Genomic DNA, 20,143 nt, shown 5'->3' with positions numbered 1-20,143 from the left:
ACCACACTGTTACAATATTTTGTCACAAAATATGTAGCATTTTTGCTACAAATTATATATGTTACTATTTATCTTTATTTAGTTACATTTAGTAACTAATTAGCTATAATATCTATTAGTTTAAATTTTGTCACTAAATTGTAATAGTTTGTAGATATTATTTGTTATTAATTTTTTCGTAGCAAAAATACGTAACTATATAACACATTTTTCCTAGTGTGCCATCATCTCATGCAATGAGCAACAATATTTATTGCTTTGCTACTTGGACTCGGATGAAGAATCAATTTAGTGGCTCAAGATCCAGTTTATCAATTCAGTATTATTGATTTTTTAAATCATGTTTGATTTGTTTTTTCTTGTAAAATCTAATATAAGATTTAGTCCCATGCATGTAGTAGTAGGTACATTCTAACAAATTCATTTTGTAGAAAGAGAGAAGTTTTTGGCGAGAGAGATAATAAGTGAGGACAGATATTCATAAACGAGTCATGATCATGTATTGTCATTTTGAGTTAAGAGACCGAAAAAAATTCTCGCTTGCAACGGAACAAAAATATTTTGTTGATTCATTTTCTTTGCTAATTTGTTAATAGTATATGACAATAGTTACATAGATAAATCACTTTTTTTTTGTTGTTATTAAGTTTTTATGAATTAAAAAATATCTCAAATACAACTTAAACAAATTTTGCAAACAAAACAAAATCATTAATTCAGAAAAACAATCCACAATACCATGTTCTAATGAATAAATTACATTTTTCCAGTCTCTAGTCAATTAGAAATATTAATTTAAACTAATATATATCATATGCTTTCCAAATATATATTTGGTATTAATCCATATATTTTCGAAAATGGAGAATTCCTTAAAAGGAAGGATTCTGTAATTGATTTTGCAGTATTTTAAGTTTAAAACCAATTTTAATTATTTAAATATACTGTGTATTTCATTTTAAGTTTGTTAATGGTCATTTAGTCTTATAAATTGATCATTTGGTTTTCTATTGGAAAGTTGAAAAAACAAAAATTTATGATATTTTTTTGGGAAAAATAATACTTTAAAGGGGTTATTTTTCTGAATTCCCCATTGAAAATGTTCGGTTACAAGCCATCAATGTGGTAGAAAAGAAAAAAAACAAAATTGGTCTGCACAATTTATATATAATTATATTATTATTATAATTATATTTTTTGGTAAAACGTTTTAGATTTTATGATAAAATCTTAAGTTAAAAAAAACGTTTAAAAATATATATATATATATAGATATATATATATAAAGAAATGATGCTTAATATTTATTTAGCATTCATTTATATCATTGTTTATAATGTTTGTGATTTACTTTATTTGTTTAATCACAATATTAAATCTAAGAAAATTAGATATAATATCATGATGAAATATTTTAAATCTTGTTCCCAACCTTGTTGGTGAATAATAATTATTGATTTTGTTTTCTTGGCATCACTTCTATGGAGAGGTTTAAGTCCAAGTATATGACCATAAAAATTCACTTATTCTTTAGAATAATCTAAAGAAAGTAAATGACTAAAAGTATATAAGAGAATATATACAAACAATTTAATTTCACTTATTACCAATATTATAATAGAATATAATATCATTGTTGGAAATATATTAGAGAAAATATATTTTACTTGTCACAAAATATTGTTGTCATGTAAGACACAATATAGTAAAAAAAAAATATTTTTAAAAAATATTATAATCTTATTTTTTTGTGACTGTAAAATTATGAGATGTTGATGTAAATCACATCCTATTGGCTTGGTCTATTCATTAAACTGAATATGACTTTATGCAAAGAAAAAGAAAAATGTCACATCAATGATAAGAAAGTTGCTATAAAAATAGCTATAAATATGGGTATGATATATATATATATATGGTCGCGGTTAAGTCGACTAGTGTCTCCACTATAAGTAAATAAGAAGTACATATCTCATATATATATATATATATATATATATATATATATATATGATGAAAGAAGCTAGTGTGAGACAATATCCACTATTCTACTACAATATTAAGAAGTAGTAGAAAAAATATTGAAAGCTCTTGAAGAGTATATATATACTATTGCCTATGGGAACATAATTTGATAATTATGTGTTATAATCTCCCAATTAGTCTCAAAGTTAAAAGGGTCTAAGATATAATATATTACCCAATTTGAGAATGTTATTGATTACAAAGTAGAATTCAAATCGAGATTGATAGACATGAAGTGTCATCATCTCGAGGGAGAGAATTCATGAATCCCATATACAGAGGTGATGGAACAAATATAAGATTATGTTCACACCCAAAATGAGTTTAATCACTCATATGAAAAAACAAATCTTGAGGATTTGAAAAGTAATCATGTTGAGACAATATGCGAAGAAAAAACTTTGAAATCATAAGTATTACGCAGGACAAGAAAAGTATTTTAGAGATTACATGCATTAACTAGAAGATAAAATGCTTATAATAAACCAAAAGGTTTAATGAAAATCTCACTGTTTGGAATGACCGGTTAAGCCATTCCGGTTTAGTAGTGATGCGAAAGAATAATCAGAAATTTCTGAAAAGATTTATTAGAGAACCTAAAGAGTTTTCTTTGTGATTTATTATGTGTGCTGCTTTACAAAGCAAGCCGATTATATGGTTTTCACCGACCCCATGAATTTGGATAAAGTCAAATTTCTCGTATATATATAAAGCGATATTGTGGACTGATCATCCACTATATATGTTTGTTATTAACTTGCAACATGGTGTTTGCGAGAGTATTTGGTTAATTGACAATGGTGGTGAAATCATGCTAAGTAATTGACATAAATGACTCTACATGTCAATAAATTCGCATCATGCCAACAAATTATCATGAATATTCCCCATTACAATTTGTTTGGGTCAGAAACCAGATATTTTCCATCTAAATGTGTTATACATTCTGGTTATTCCACCACAGTTATATAAGATGGAATTTGAAAGAATGTTGGAAATATGTTAGACCCTTTGAGGCTTGAGATGCAGAGACTGTTTTAGTGAGTCAGTTTTTCTAACATGAGGGGGAGAGAATAAACAGCTGGTAAAGAAATATATTGTAAGAAATTATCTTGATTCTCATACTAAGAAATGTGCGTTAGAAATTAAAAAGATAATTTATTAGCAAAGTTTGCAAAGATGCTAAAAGCATGCAAGAGCCATTTTCTGACCTTGAGTGACAAAGTCACATATACCAGTTGTGCTCCAATTGAAATTAATGTCCTAGAAAGATAAGATCAACTGCTAGTAAGTCTAAAAATCATATGAGTTCTGTTTATAACAGTTCAGAAAAGATGATATATATGATCATAATGTATAACCTGAAGATGATGCTTTCAGAGGGAGAAAGATGATCATAAGCGTGGTTGTACTCTTTTTCCCTTATCATGGTTTTTATCCCATTGGGTTTTTGCATGAAAGGTTTTTAACGAGACAACGAAGAACACGCGAAATATAAACATCTGAAGAGAAATATTATGATTCCAATGGTGAAAGACTATAATCTTCAAAGTCTTTGACATACATTGATGAGATTGTGAGAGACGAAGATAATGATCAAGATGAGTCATCTAAGAGACCAACAGCTTGTAGAAGAATGGTGATGTACGGTAATATACATGTCCTACAAATTTGTTCAAGTGTAGATTTGGCGAACCATTTACTAAGGTGTTTCCAACCACTATTTTTAAGAAGCTACTTCATCATATTGGTTCGGTCATCTCAAATATTTCAAATGATGTACTCAAGAGGGGGAGTAAAAGCGCACTGCACTCTTTTTCCCTTAACCATCGTTTTTCCCATTGGATTTTCCTGGTAAGGTTTTTATAACATTTATTTCATTTTTAGTTTGTTAATGGTCATTTAGTCTTATAAATTGATCATTTGGTTTTCTATTGGAAAGTTGAAAAAACAAAAATTTATGATATTTTTTGGGAAAAATAAAACTTTAAAGGGGTTATTTTTCTGAATTCCCCATTGAAAATGTTCGTTTACATGCCATCAATGTGGTAGAAAAGAAAAAAACAAAATTGGTCTGCACAATTTATATTAATTGTTCATTAGCAGAATGCAATGGTTTTAGCCAAAGAAAAATAAAGCAGAATGCAACTTGTAATTAGCTTGGCTTTTAAGCTTTTGCTCAAATTTAAAAAGAATCCAGAAGATGGTGACGTTAGGTAAAACCGTAAAAAAGTAATAACTATTGTAAAACTTTCATCAAACTCTTTCTATATATAAAGACCTTCATTGAGGAGATTATTATCAAACCCACATAACAAAATATACTTAGAGAAAACAAAAAAAATAGAGAATAACACTAGGAGGATATATCTCTGTTGAGTTTGATATCAAGTCTCCGGCGTATAGATTCTGTGAAGGTTACATGAAGATAGCGAAAACTAGTGCCGGCCCTGACCTAAAGCTCGTAAAGCAAGAGCTTTAGGCGCCAATATTTATTACCAATATACGGGGCAACATGTCTTGGATGTTGCAGTGGTACAGTGGTTTTATGTACACCGTTTCTACTTAAGTGATCCGAGTTCGAGCCACGATATGCCTAGTTTTGTTAATATTTTTTATTAAATGTTTGTTAATGGGCAAAAAAAAATTTTAGCTTTAGGCATCAAATACAGTTGGGCCGGCCCTCGCGAAAACCACAAGACACCAATGTAACTATATATTTCCCATTACACATACAAAAACATATGTTAATTCATAATTCAATTAATATTTTTTGATTACAACTCTAATTGCTATATTATATGTTTTCACCAAAGTTTCGACTGAGGAGGTAGAGGTTGATCTACCTTCGGAGAAGAAAAAGGTTCGGCTAAGAATGGAGTGCTTTCAGATCTCGGAGTGGTTCAACACGCTGGTAATACCTGATCTCATCGACAGTGATGATGATGATGAAGACGAGGCCAACTCGCGAGACCCAGATTACTTCACGAAGCTCGAAGGAACCATGACCGTCATTCAAACGGAAGACAGTGACGGTGGCCGAGCAATCTGGACCATACAGTATGAGAAGGTTAGCGAAGACATCAAGGACCCACGTTTCATCGCCGACACTACTACAAGATATTTTCAGGCGATGGATGAGAGAATCTTCTCAAATCCTTAGAATGATCCGAAATAGTCAAACAAAGTATATATCGATCATACAGTTTATAATAATGTATGATACTAGTTATCGTTTAATTATGGTTGGCATATAGGAAGTATTTGCTCTTGAAGCTTTCATAATTATCATATCGATCTGCATATTATTGTTGTATCGACGATAAATTTCTAATAAAAAAGGGATCATTTATTAATCCATGTTTTATTATTGGGTAAGTGACATATGTGAATTATGCAACTCATTGTCTAAGTAAGAATCCCATCCAGTGGCGGAGGCATATGACACCCATGAAATTATAAAATTTAGAAGAGTTTTTATGAAAATAATTAATTCGCATATGTTTAAGTTACGTTTGACATCCCTATGAAATTTTGTTGACACCCTTAAATAAATATTAACATATGGTCATTGGGCTTTTGGGCAAACTGGTGGACTTAGCTTTTAACAAAATCTTAATCCAATATATTTGTATGACTAAACATAATAATAAGTTGATTAAAAAAACCTAATTTAACAAAAGTTTGGACTCTTCCTCTTCCATCATCATCGTGCGTAGTCTTCCAGTCTTCCTCTTCCAATTTCCATCATCATCTTTGCTTAAGCAGATTGAAAACTATGAATTGTAAGTTAATTCATTTGTATAAGATTTTTTTGTTTTGTTTAGTTTAAGTAATTAAAATACTATACAGGATTTTGGATTTGTGAAAATAGAAGGGATTGCTTAATAGTTTTTCTCTTGGATATCTTAGTGGGAATGGAATCATGAATTATTATTTATTATTGTTAGTTTGTTACCTAGTTAGAACGTAACAAAAATTTATTTCATTACTTGTATGTTAGATTTTTTTGTACAAATAATTACGCAAACATGTTACATGTATAGATAATTTGTTCGGTTGTGTATTTTTTGTAGGCAATACAATTGATAGATTTTTGAAAAGAAAATCTCCACCACCCAACATTGATTCGGATGACTTGCCATGGGATCCAGCTAAAAGAAAAAGCATTCTAAGTTATCATCCTAATCAAAGAGAGGAGATACGACGTAGATATTTGATAAGAGGACCTTATCAACCTCGTGATCATAATTTTAAACAAATTATTGTAGGAGGTATATTACGGCGTTTTAATCCACAATGGTATGATCAATATGGAAGTGATTGGTTAGAGTATAGTGTGGAAAAAGAAAAAGCTTTTTGCTTGTGTTGTTATTTATTCAAAGATCAAGCTGAGAAACAAGGTGGGAGTGATGCTTTTGTTTCGATTGGTTATTGTGGGTGGAATAAAACCTATGGGTTTACTAAGCATGTAGGTGATCATACTAGTTTTCACAGCATTTCCAAAAATAAATGTGATGCCTTGATGAGACAAGGTCAGTCTATCAAACATGCTTTACAGAAGCAAATTGATGTTATGAAAGATGAGTATCGAGTTCGGCTGAGTGCTTCAATTGATGTTTCTAGACATTTGTTACATCAAGGATTACCTTTTCGTGGCCATGACGAGACAGAAGATTCAACAAATAAAGGTAATTTTTTGGAGCTTCTCAAATATACTGCTGGCCAAAATGAGATTGTGAGAAAAGTTGTGTTGAAGAATGCTCCTAAAAATAATCAGATGACATCTCCTCCAGTTCAAAAAGATATTGTGCACTGCTTTGCAGAAGAAGTAACTAAATCTGTTATCCAAGAAATTGGTAACGATGTCTTTGGCTTATTGGTAGATGAATCAGCTGATGTTTCAGACAAAGAGCAGATGGTTGTGGTTTTTTGCTTTGTTGATAAGTATGGAATAGTAAAAGAAAGATTTGTTGGCATTAGTCATGTGAAGGAGACATCTTCTTTATCTCTGAAGATTGCTATTGATTCTTTGTTTGCCAAACATGGATTGAGTTTGAAAAAGGTGAAAGGACAAGGTTACGATGGAGCTAGCAACATGAAAGGAGAATTCAATGGATTGAGGTCCCTGATTTTGAAAGAAAGTAGTTCAGTGTATTATGTTCATTGCTTTGCCCATCAATTGCAGTTAGTTGTTGTGGCGGTAGCAAAAAAACATTTTGAAGTTGGAGACTTTTTTGATATGGTTTCTCTCTTATTGAATGTGGTCGGGGCTTCTTGCAAGAGAAAAGACATGCTTCGGGAAAGCTATCACAAAAAAATTGAAGAAGGGATTAGTAATGGTGAAATTAAGACTGGAACTGGGTTAAATCAGGAGCTTTAACTTCAACGGCCTACAAATACTCGCTGGGGTTCACATTATAGGACTTTACTACGGCTTGTTGATTTGTTTTCTTGTATTATTGAGGTTCTTGAATATATTTAGGATGAGGGCGTAGACACAACCAAAAGGAGACAAGCATATGGCCTCCTCAAATACTTTCATACCTTTGATTTTGCTTTCTATCTCCAGTTAACCTTACATATTTTGGGGCTCACTGATAGCTTATCCAAGGCTTTACAGAGAAGAGATCAAGATATCTTGAATGCTATTTCATTAGTGGCATCTACTAAGCGACAACTGCAGAAGCTTAGAGATGATGGATGGGATGATTTTCTTACTAAAGTATGTTCTTTTGGTGAGAAAAACAATACTGAAGTGCTTAATATGGACGAAGAGTTTGTTGATTCAAGAAGGCCAAGGAAAAAGACCAACATAAGCAACTTGCATCACTATAAGGTAGATTGTTTCTACACTGTCTTAGATATGCAACTTCAAGAGTTCAATGATCGATTTGACGAGGTAAATTCAGAACTACTTGTTTGCATTGCATCCTTAAGTCTGGTGGATTCTTTTCGGCAATTTAATAAATCAATGTTGGTGAGAATGGCTGAGCTTTATCCAGATGACTTTAGTTTTGTGGAGCGTGTATCTCTTGATCATCAACTTGACATCTATCTTGATAATGTGCAAAGAGATGAAAGGTTTTCTAATCTTAAAAGTCTTGGTGATCTAGCTCGTGTGATGGTGGAGACAAAGAAACATATTTCTCATTCTTTGGTTTATCGACTTTTGAAGCTAGCCTTGATTCTACCTGTTGCTACCGCAACCGTTGAAAGATGTTTTTCTGCAATGAACATTGTGAAGACAGCTTCACGTAATCGTATTTGTGATACATTTTTTAGTGATTGTCTAGTTTGCTTTATTGAAAAACAGGTACTTGACACTGTGACAAACGAAACAGTGATTAAATGTTTCCAAAGTATGAGTGAGCGTAGGATTCATCTTTAGAATGAACTTTTGTAATAACATTTTTTTTATCATAATCTATATTTTTTTGAGAAAAATATTATGAGTTATGACACCATGAATAATTTTTCTGGCTCCGCCACTGATCCCATCTCCACCATTTACAAAATATTACATAAAAGTAAATATGGACAAGGGCAGCTGCTCCTAACCTATCCAATTTGATTGCTTTATTATTTCTGAAGAAACGAATTAGAGTATCTATGACATAAGAAAAAACAACGCACAATTCTAGACAGTGCAATACACATATACAGTACCTGCAAACACATTCGTAACCAAAATGTTATTATTAGCAAACCACAAGTAAGAGACTTGTCCAATATTTCTTCTTGTTAATAAAAGTTTAGTATCCTATCATTTTTATGAAAATTAAGTTACTCATGATATTACTAATTAAAGTCTTGAATATATGTTTAAATAATAAAGCACATTATAACTTACACATATGATACTCAATTTTTTTGTTTACTTTTTCTCCAAAATGTAATGTATAGTAATGAAATTAAAGTTGGTTATTTGAAAATTTTGAGGTGACTTGAGCATTTAGTGATATTTATTTGACGACATTTGTAACTTGTAAGTCAAAAATTAGTCACTTTCTTTTGCTTGTTGAATGGTTTTAGTTACTTGCTAAAAAATTAAGCAGATGCAATAAATTAGTACCACAGATAAAAATATTCTTCCGCATAGATATCCATTCTACTTTAACAGACTCGTTTGTCATTATGAGCAAATACCAATTAGTGAGTAATAAAGTAATTTACTTTAACAGACTCGTTACTCTATTCAATGAATATTCTTGTTAACAGACTCATTAGACTCGTTAGTCAGACTCAAGCATTGTACATAATGAATATACTCTATTACATTATGAACAAATACCAATTAGTGAGTAATAAAGTATAAAATGACTAACGAGTCTGTTACTGACCGCACACTCAAGCATTGTCTTTTCTGACTTAATGAACACAAATTAAGTCTCATATCCAACGAAGCAATCACATTTGTTTAGACTCATACCGTAATTATTTTAGTTACTCTTCAAATTTTTTTTTTAGAAAGTAATGTTGTCATGGACGATTTACATTAGTGAATATCAATTAGTGAGTCATAAAGTAATGTTGTCATGGACGATTCACATTCACCGCACGCTCAAACATCGTCTTTTCTGAGGTTAAGAAATGTCTCATATCCAACAAAGCAATCACATTTGTTTAGACTCATATCTTACTCTTTTGGTTACTCATCATAAACTTTTGAGAAGCCTTTATAAATTTCTATAGGTTTTTGAATTTTGTGTCTGGATATATTTGTTGTTATTTATTTAAATTTAAGTTCATTAGTCTTTCAAAATGTCGCGTGTGAAACTATTGGAATTTAAGAAAAAAAAAACTAAAAAGGTGTTATTTTTTAGATTATTTGAATTAATTGCTGAATACAATGTATATGTTTATAGCTGTCACATGTCTGTTAAGTTAAATTTATGAATGCTCGCTATGGTGAAAATGTTAGATGGTGGGGTTAGGTACAAATTTCAGTATATTCACGCCTTAATTGAGAATATATTCTTATCAAAATCCACACAACATATACTCCATATACAGAAGAAAAAAAAAATGAGCGAGAGAGAGAGATAACGACACAATTTATCAACCCGATTTCTGAGTAGCTTAAATATATTCATTCATCTTACTATCTTAGCGATTAACTCGGATAATAATAAAATTTATACTAATTAACTTTAACTGTATAATAAACGAATTAACCAAAAAAAATCTGTATCCTCGAACTAAAGCAAAGTATGTTATTGAATCTTCAATCTCCATCAGAACCTGTTTTTTTTTTTTTTTTTTCTTTTAAGTTTAAGTACGAGGAAGCCTTAGCCGATGAGTGAGTAAAAGTGAGTTGTGTAAGTTGAGTGACGTGTGTCAGCATATTGGTATTTATTCCATAACATTCACTATTGAAGTGTATTTTAAGTTTCATAACGTTCATGTGGGTTTATGATAATATCATGGACAAACTTTTAAAACGCGTTTTGTGTTACATGAACGTCATAGAGCTAGTCATTTTAGATGAATTTGACTAGTTATCATCATATTATTTTCACATTATATAATATCTGAAAATGTATCTCCAGACAAATCAATTTACGTAAAGACTTGATTGATTAATCGATAAACTAACTAGGCTGATGAATTTATTTAATCCCATGTCTCATATATATAGATCGTTCACATTTACAATCACAGCACATTATTCTAATAATGTGTTAAAACTAAATAATTGCGTAAACCACTCTTCATTGGAGTTCATTGATATACACTAGGGCAGATGTGTTATCATTTAATTTGGTCCGTTCGTTTTATTTATTTTCCCATGTGCCACATTAGTTAACTGAGTGGGTGAAGTGTGAAAATGTTAAATGGGTGGGGTGGTTAGGTGAAAATAGTTAATGCAATTCTCATAAACTCTCTATAAATATACGCACTGGTAGAAAAGATTACAATCATCAAACCCACAAAACATCCTACAAGGCAAACAGAAAAAGATTTAGAAAATGGCACTACATGGAACTTGGTATGGGGAGCTTGACATTAAGTCTCAGGCAGCCAGATTCTTTAAATCTTTCACCGACGACATCATCTCCCCTACTGACAGAATAGGTAAATAATCAACTCGTCCATATTTCATTTATACTTCTTGATCATCGATCAAAAACCTTAACCAATATTTATTATATGTTCCATCGTAGCCGAGGAGGAGTTTGAGTCGATAGATTCGGAGAAGAGAACAGTGACGATCAAAATGAGCGGCTGTCTGATCTCAGAAAAATACAAGTCGGTCAAAGCAACAATCACCGTTACGCCTAAAGAAGACGGAGACGGTAGCCAGGTGGGTGGACCATCGAATGCAAGAAGATTAGCCTTGACATCGACGATCCACAATTCATCATCGACACTCTTGTTAATATCTTAAAGGAGACTGATGAGAATCTTCTTCCATAATCTCTTATAGCTCACAAGGTTCGTATTTATATAGAATAATCTAACAATTTAAATTAAACTGGAACAGATCTATATGTGTGTCTAAGTTTTATTTAAGTATCTTTATTTACGTTACGCGGGATGTATAACTGGTGTGGCTATCAAGATGAATAATATTATGATTTGCATATTATTGTTGGATTGATGATTATGAAATTTTCGTAAAAGTGTTCAACTAATCTGCATTCGATTAAATGAATTAACGAGACACGTGGATGATAATGCAACTCATTACTTGAATAGGGGCGAATCTCCACTACATAAGAAACTCTGGACAAATCTAGACCGCTACATGCAAGACTTTTTGGACCAAATGGCTTATATTAGCAAACCGCACGTACATACGTTTTTTTACTAATATAAGGGACAATCAATGTTTTATTTTACTCTTCTATGAAACTGATCACAGTATAATTTCATAGATTTGAAAGTAACAAAAATTTGAAAATGTTTTAATAATCAAATAGCATTTTATATACTTGGTTCGAGTATCATTTGAAGAAGTGAGGGTAATGGTAAATACGAAAGAGTGGAGATCGAAGAACTTGTCTCTCAAGAGTCATATTCTTCTCTTCCTCGATCCAAAATTAGATTATTTTCTATTCTAATTAATTATTTGAATCCATACCGAAATGTTGCGAGACTAATACTATATATATTTTGTGCTTCGACCAGAGTGATGATCTTATATATCACTTGTTTATATTCTTCTCATTATACTTTGAGAAAAAATGTCTTAAATTAGAATTAAATGATTTAAAGAATGAAAAAAACATGTGGTTCGATTGATACTGCCGACGAAGTAAGTTTCTATTAGAGGAAAAAAGAGAGCCATGCAGATTCATTGCAAAGGAACGTAGAGTAATTAATGTATTTAGGCAATGATCGGACAAATCAGAAAAGGTTCGTAAGATATAATGACGTTATTTACGTCTAGGCATTAGAAAACATAATCAAGGTGTTAGATTTCATGTCAATAAAAACCATTAATCTATTGATGCACTTAGTCATTTCATGAGTACGTAGTTTCACTGTGCAAGGCTTGCCATTGTAAATGAAACCTATAAAATGTGTCTGTCTAAGTTATTTTTGAATAATATGTAAAATTTATTCAAAAAAAAAAAAACTTTTTTACATCAAGTGCATCATATGTGTCTAAGTTTTATTTGAGTATCTTTATTTACGTTTCAAATTTTGAGGTATACAAACTGGTACGGCTTCAAGATGAATAATATATTGATTTGCATATCATTGTTGGATTAATTGATGGTTTAATTATGAAAATTAAAATTTGTTACTCGAGTAAGTTAGAAAACGCATGCATATGAATAAAGTTATATAATTTCACCGAAATTATATAACTTTATGGACTTCAGTGTCTTCTATTTTCAGGCCTAAAATACTAAAAGGTTTTCCCTCAGGTTGAAGTTGGATAAAATAAATGTAAAGCCCATGAAACCTGCGAGAGCTAAGGTTAGGGCTTGACAATAAAAGGATGCTTAGGTCTCAAGGTAGAGGAAAAGAGTGCCGTAAAAACGCAGCACAAGAGACGTAAGATTAACAGAGAGAACTTGAGAGCGATCGACAATAAGAAGCAACCGAGAGTTAATAATCAAAGAGAGTTCAAGTCTTTATCTAGTGAAGTTTGTGGGAAGAGTCCCACAGGATACGTACCGGTTAGAGGCCGGGAACTTGTTAAATTTCTTGTGTCAAAGTTCTAGCTTAAAGTAATCAAATGTTCCGCACCTATAAAAAACTCAACAAGTGATATATTCAGTGATATTCATTTTAATCAGGACCACTTGCATTCCATCATGTTGTAACTCTTAACTATTAATTAAAATTTGATGCCTCCAATGGTAGAAACCGATTTGGGTTTCTGTACAATCTTCATCAAGTTAAATAACAAAACCTAGGCATCATTATCACTAAAATCCATAATATTTGTAACGGCTAAAGAGAGATGAAAAGAATCTTAAAACCTAATACATAAGCAGTGAATTCAAAGAGATACTGTACAGTTACAGCTGCTACCTTTCGAGGTATTGCCTTCATAGCATCAGAATAATGTTTATTAGCCAATGACAGTTAACTTTAAAAACTAAGGTTTATATAATAAAATACAAAGGATTAATAGAGTATCCTTTGTATAAAAACTAAGGTTTAGAACTCATTAGTCATTACTATAAGCTATAAAGTATTCTTAACACTTGAACTAACCAAAGCGTGTTACGTAACTGATTTAAAGTATTTTTTACCTTTTCCGAGAAACAATTTAAAGTAATAATTATGATAGAACAGATGAGAATGTAGTGATGAAAGTAAAACAAAATATCAAATGGTGTTAATTAATTTATTATGAATATATTTATTTCTAGATATAATTAAAACAAAAAAAAAAACAAAAAAAAATCTATGGATTGAGCATTTGAGGTCAATAATAGTGAAAGTGATTGTTCCCTTGGAAATGAGACTTTGTGTTCATCAAATTTCTTAACTTCAAAATGGAAATGCTAAAAATACATTAGCATGTGGTGTAGTGTGGCAAAATTCTCTCATAGTATATACACCGCATGCATTGCTATGTATTTAAAAGTTAAAAACATCTAAAACAACACATAGTCAATTAAATTAAATTTGCATGACTTACATGTGAAGGCGAGAGAGTTTCAGCCTGGTCTCCAAGTCTTCAAGGAAAGTCAAAGGGTCCGTATCCACCGCCAAATCTGCCAAGTTTACCTCATTGCTGTGCACACCACTGTCACCACCACTGTAGTTTAACAACTGCTTACGCCTGACGTTTGACAGTCTGTGTTTCCTTCGAAGTTTGCGATCACTTCATCTGCCCTGCGGCATCCATTTTGTTAATTAGAGACTAAAAGATGAAGAAAAAGGAAAAGCAATTTTTTTTTTGTTACTAAACCTTTGGAAGAAGAAAATTAAATGTAGATAGTTTATCTCGATCAATCACAATACATGCATGTTATATACTAGTAAATAGGTGCCAAAAATGTATATATCTTTTGTCGGTTTGATGATCATCTTCTCGACGAAGGTGTTTCTATATTAAGAATTTTATGAAAATTTTATCAAAAAAATAAATAAAATAAATAAAAAAGAAGAAGAGATTTCTATGAAAATCACAATTACAAGTTTTTTACCCAACGCCACTTACCAATCTTCTTTTTCACCAGAGGGAATATTTCCATATTGAACCAAATTAAAGGTTTTGCATTTTCCTCCACTCAATTAACTACCGTACGTAGTGTATAAACAAAACATGCAGAAACAATAATAATAAAGAAAAAAAAGAGAGTAATTATTGGTTTTCCTAGGGCTAGGTAAAATAACCGGTAGCCAAAGAACTGATCGAACCGAACCAAAAAAATCAAACCAAAACCGAACCGAAGTTCTTTAAATAACCGAATGGTTAGTAAAATTCTATATCCAAATTAACCGAAACCAAACTGAACCGAACCGAAAATTAAATGGTTAACCGAAATATCCAAAAATCTAGAATATATCCAAAATAATATACTTGATATTATGCAACATTATAAAATAAACTTAAAATATTAAATTATAATATTATATATTTTTACACTCAAAACAATTAAATACTTTAAATAATCAATATATTTAAATGTTATTATTTTAAATTTACAAAGTTAAATACTATTTTGTAAAATCGGATCAATATTTTTTTTCCTTTTTATATTTTTGTAATGTATTTTTGGTTAATTTCGGTTATATTCGGTTACTTTTGGTTATATAGGTTTATATTAGTTAATTTCAATATAATTTATGTTAGTTATAGTTATCTTTTCAACTAACCGAACCGAAAGAAACCAAACCGAACCAAAATTTTTAAAATATCCAATGATTATTATATTTTTATATCCAAACTAACCGAAACTGAACACCGAACTGAAACCGAAGGGTTAACCGAATGTCCAGCCTAAGTTTTCCTTTGACAAAAAATAAAAATAAAATAATTCTGCTTATTGATTTTCATATGCGTAATGTATCAAATCTCAATTACCTCCAACCAAGCAATTATTATAAAAACCTTTCGAAAAAAGAAATGAGAATGTGAATACGTATAAACCGATGTGGAGGAAGAGTTGATGGATTTACAGTAGATAAATTATCTTTACAGTAGATAAATTAATCTTTACAGCTGTCAACACCAAAACTTAACTTTTTACTCATTTCTTTAAAGTGTCTTTGACTTGAACTAACCAAAGCGTGTTAATGTGTTATACTTATACGTAACTGATTTAAAAAATTTGTTACCCTTTTTGAGAAACAATTTAAAGTAATTACTATGAGAGAACAGATGAAAACGTAGTGATGAAAGTAAAAACCAAATCTCAAATGGTGTTAATTAATTTACTTATGAATATACTATATTTAGGTTACTAAAGGGAGTCTAGGCTAGATATAATTTAAAATTATATATATATATATATATATATATATATATATTGAAAAAACAAAATTCTTTGGTTAACATTGAAAGTGATTGTTCCGTTGGAAATAAGACTTTGTGGTCAACAAATTTCGTAATTTCAAAATGGCAATACATTAGCTTGTGGTGACTTGTTTATGACTCATTATACAACATCATGAATCTGATAAATTAAAGCAATTAATTACCTACGTAGGTAAGATGATATACATTGTATATGTGAATCATGCAGCTAGAGCTATAATTTAACTCATCTGCTTAATTTCGTAAGCAACTCGAACCTTACGCAATTGATTCCGCTTATTACTTTTTAAGATGGAAATATATTTTTACTATATTATATATGTTAATCAATGGGTATATTTGATGCAATGCAAGTGGTTTTGACTGAAATGAATATATCTGAAAATGCTCTTCTTTTTTTTTGATAACCAACTTTAATTCCTGTCACTAAAACATCCATTGGAAAATAGATATCATAAAACGAAAGTGTGTAACAAAAACTATTCTATTAGGTAAGTAAATTCTCATTTTGTATATGAAAGACTGTCCCTTTGAATATGTGACTGTGTACGATATAACATGATGGAATGCAAGTGGTCCTGATTAAAATGACTATCGCTGAATATATCACTTGTTAAGTTTTTTATAGGTGCGAACATTTGATTACTTTAAGCTAGAACTTTGACAAAAGCAATTTAACAAGTTCCCGGCCTCTGACCAGTACGTCTCGTGTGGGACTCTTCCCACAAACTTCACTAGATAAAGACTTGAACTCTTTGATTCTTAACTCTAGGTTGCTTCTTATTGTCTCTCTCAAGTTCTCTCTGTTACTCTTACGTCTCTTGTGCTGCGTCTTTTACGGCACTCTTTTCCTCTACCTTGAGACCTAAGCATCCTTTTATTGTCAAGCTCTAACCTTAGCTCTCGCAGGTTTCATGGGCTTCATGTTTAGCCTTCCCTTATTTTAATGCAATGTTTCAGGTGCAAACCAGGCTCCAAAAACCGTCTCAGAACTGGTACTGGATATTCCATCAATTAGAACTCCTCCGGCACAAAACAGCACACCACCTATTGATTTATCATCAACACATTCTGAACAGGTAGCTCTTGCTTTTCTTATGTTAAATTGATTTCAGTCCTCAATTAGTAGAATCCTTGGTAATATTGGTTTTTTTTTTTGAGGTTTCCACCAGGAGACCCTTGAGCCATGGGTGATATGGTGCATTGGGGAATATGGTGATCTGTTGGTTAACAATGGTACTGAAGATCCAATAACGGTGAGAATTATAATACCAATCCTAACAATGTATTTGCTCCATTTTTAACTATGCAAATGCTCTTGGATTTTGGGATTTCTCTTTTGACTTAAGAAATAGCGTGCAATGACTAGTTAACTGCCTTGAGCAGGTAACGGGATTTGATTTAAATGACGTTATCGAGGATGCTATTACTTGCCATAACTCAGATATGAGGACAAAAGCGATGGCATTGGCTACTCAAGTGAAGTTGTCATCCCGCGTTCCTTCTATCTCAGAGTGAGTATGTTCAAGTCTTTTCGGTCTCAGTGTGCAATCTGTTTCTATCTGAAATAGTTCATCTAATATTTTCTTTCCGCCCGTACAAGCTTTTTGTTGGCAAACAAATTAAATCTCGATGGAATCTCTTTGGGTTTTCACTTTGTCCTTGTCATTAGCTCTTCATAGATATTCTAATGTTGATGTGTTGAGATATAGAGATTAGTTTAGGATTAGAATGAGAAATGAAAAGGAAAGCCAACTGAATGTGTACTATTAGATCACCTTATTGTATTAAAAACAAGAACAAAAGACAGTACACACTTTTATAAACAAAAACCAGCTAAAATGCGCACAGCCTAGCCTAACTAAAGCTCACTCGCTTTTCACAACTATGGGCTTCTACTCCGCTTTTTGGTAGATTGACCGCCACAAATCTTACCAACGAGACTCAAGTATCTTGTATGCTCATCTATGACTCTTCTAACTATAGTATTGCGTTCAATATCCACACCAATCTCAAAAACCCGGCGAAAGGCTCGGGGCTCTGCCAAGCCTTTAAACACTATGTAGACATATGCACTTTTGGCGTTGAGTCTCTCATTCGGCGGCTCCACATCTCCAGTAGCAGTTTCTATCGCGACTTTCACAATCTCCAACTGGGAGAGAACTTCTATCATCTGATGCATCTACAATTTTGGATTGGAATTCATTATTATGATAATTAGCAGCAGTGACACTCGTGGTGATATATCATTATTGACATGTAAAACTTACTTTAGAGATGAGCCTATCATTTACATAAACTACAAGTTCCAAATACACAGAAATCCAATCATTGGCTTGCCACTCTGATTCCTTCACGTGCATGCGCAAGGGCAACAATAACACATATCACTGCTGCGCTAGCTAGCTTAACGGATCATGCATGAGCAAAACAAATTAATGTAGTGTCGTGCGTGATTAATATATAGAGGATCTTACCAAGTAAAATCGTTTTTGGTCTTTCAAAGCATCATCGGAGGGCCAATCAGGCAATTCTCCTTTGAAGATACCAGCAGCGGATGCTCCACCATGAAAGTGAGGTATGAAGGGCTTCTTGGTGGTCTCTGTGCAACATTTGTTAATGATAAGTCAGATTTTATTTACAAATTAGGCTAGACTTTTCTTAAAAATAACACATATAAATGCACGACAAGTCACCTTCGCCTTTAGGTCTAGCAACGGAGCATGCTATATCCAAAGTGCCACATTTTCCTTCATCAACGCGAACCTGAAAGGTTTTACCCGATGGGCAAGCAACTGAATCGTGTGCAAGCAAGTCATGTAGTAAGAGGACACAAAGTTCTGTAACATGTTGAATTTTACTAGGGAATCGAACTGGTAGTTAGTTCCCTGACAGATATGAAGATAGAAAATTAATGGAATCAATTTGAATATTTAGTGTATATAAAATAATGTACCAACCAGCTGAGGAGGAGTTTAAATATATAAATATATACCTCCAACAGATTGTAGCGATGAAGCCCCAACTTAGCATAAAGGTTCGTCAAAATACGAGGATACCATCCTTTACAGTCGCAGGCAAGCAGTCCAGCAGTGATCATAATTCCATCCATAGATGATGGTAGTGAAATATTCTCTATATCGAATCCCTATAGAGAAATACCAATCAGCAAAGTTAAAATAGTACATCTATACTATATCAGTCCATTAACTACAACCCTAGAAACGAACTAGGATGAGGTTTAAGGCTAAAATTTTGTAAAAAAAAGGAACAAATCACAATTAATCATAGATAAATTCTCTCTTAATTATTAATAAGATGAAAGAATTATTACTTCGGATTCCTCCGCTTGACGCCAATATTCCACATGCGCAGTGTAGCTGTTCTCCGTCGTCATATCCTTCTCTTCCTCCTCGTCGTCGTGGTCGTGAATGCTTTTTTCTTTTTCTTTTTTTTGGCGATTATTATCATTATATACCCCATCCGCTGGATATATTTATGGGCTTCAGTTGGGCCTTCTCATACAAATCTCATATCTTATTTATGAAACGTAGCCAATACATTCATTAATGAAATATTCTTTTGTATATGAATATGAATATTGTTGAGTAATGTATAAGTGAGACTGAGACACACAGGTGGTCACTAGACACAGCTTGTCGAAGTCCAAGACATGCATCTATCTAATAGTTTCCCATCCGAGTGTAGAATTTTGATCATACCGTGGACATTTCACATCGAATTATTTTATTTTTTGATAGGACATTGAATTATTAAACTTAGACCTATATATCGAATTTAATTTTGCTTGGTCCATATATATATATATATATATATATATATATATATATATATATATATGTCTAGATTTAGGCAATCTCGTAGGCCTAAGTGCCTAACGGAAACTAAAGTGACAACTACGTTTTTCAAACGACGTGATGTCGAAACGAAAGTTAAAAACGAGATCTGTTAATTTTGTCCGAAAAAAAGAACGAAGAAAGAAAATACACAGCAGGCAAAGGCTCATGACTCTTTGAGGACTGACGAGGCACGGCGGATGAGTTGGCAAAACACATGCTGGGTTGCACTTGCATGCGTTTCCAAATAATTTGGGATGATGATGTGACTAATCAAATAAACAACTGTTTGCAACAAATTCATGCC

At 32.0% G+C, this 20,143-nt stretch overlaps 3 long non-coding RNA genes and 4 pseudogenes across 6 annotated transcripts; 4 read left to right on the top strand and 3 right to left on the bottom strand.

Annotated features, from left to right (window-relative positions):
• The first annotated feature begins 4,325 nt into the window (after positions 1-4,325).
• Positions 4,326-5,381, top strand: LOC104743492 (uncharacterized). The gene is made up of 2 exons (XR_002035066.2): positions 4,326-4,733; positions 4,842-5,381. It is a non-coding gene; the product is annotated as an uncharacterized LOC104743492 (long non-coding RNA).
• A 422-nt stretch (positions 5,382-5,803) lies between these two features.
• LOC147928036 (uncharacterized) lies at positions 5,804-8,416 on the top strand (annotated as a pseudogene).
• Positions 8,417-10,942: 2,526 nt separating this feature from the next.
• Positions 10,943-11,617, top strand: LOC104741090 (uncharacterized protein At1g24000-like; annotated as a pseudogene). The gene is made up of 2 exons (XR_015579716.1): positions 10,943-11,103; positions 11,193-11,617. The product of XR_015579716.1 is annotated as an uncharacterized protein At1g24000-like (transcript).
• Positions 11,618-12,894: 1,277 nt separating this feature from the next.
• On the bottom strand, positions 12,895-14,440 carry LOC147928035 (uncharacterized). The gene is made up of 3 exons (XR_015579717.1): positions 14,408-14,440; positions 14,135-14,331; positions 12,895-13,230 (listed from the first exon to the last, which is right to left on the bottom strand). It is a non-coding gene; the product is annotated as an uncharacterized LOC147928035 (long non-coding RNA).
• A 2,433-nt stretch (positions 14,441-16,873) lies between these two features.
• LOC104743491 (uncharacterized) lies at positions 16,874-17,633 on the top strand. Of its 2 annotated transcripts, XR_015580688.1 has the most exons (3): positions 16,890-17,058; positions 17,152-17,235; positions 17,366-17,633. It is a non-coding gene; the product is annotated as an uncharacterized LOC104743491 (long non-coding RNA). The 2 variants fall into 2 exon arrangements; XR_015580687.1 differs by having other exon boundaries at positions 16,874-17,058; positions 17,152-17,633.
• A 58-nt stretch (positions 17,634-17,691) lies between these two features.
• Positions 17,692-19,417, bottom strand: LOC147928033 (UPF0725 protein At1g23970-like; annotated as a pseudogene). The gene is made up of 4 exons (XR_015580686.1): positions 19,314-19,417; positions 18,975-19,127; positions 18,676-18,867; positions 17,692-18,581 (listed from the first exon to the last, which is right to left on the bottom strand). The product of XR_015580686.1 is annotated as a UPF0725 protein At1g23970-like (transcript).
• On the bottom strand, positions 17,865-18,342 carry LOC147928034 (UPF0725 protein At1g23970 pseudogene; annotated as a pseudogene).
• Positions 19,418-20,143: the final 726 nt, after the last annotated feature.

This window comes from Camelina sativa, chromosome 14 (assembly GCF_030686135.1).
Source record: "Camelina sativa cultivar CO46 ecotype springtype chromosome 14, ASM3068613v1".
In the NCBI taxonomy this organism is placed as follows: domain Eukaryota; kingdom Viridiplantae; phylum Streptophyta; class Magnoliopsida; order Brassicales; family Brassicaceae; genus Camelina; species Camelina sativa.
Note: the sequence above shows the minus strand (reverse complement) of the source record. Positions and strands in the feature narration are given on the sequence as shown.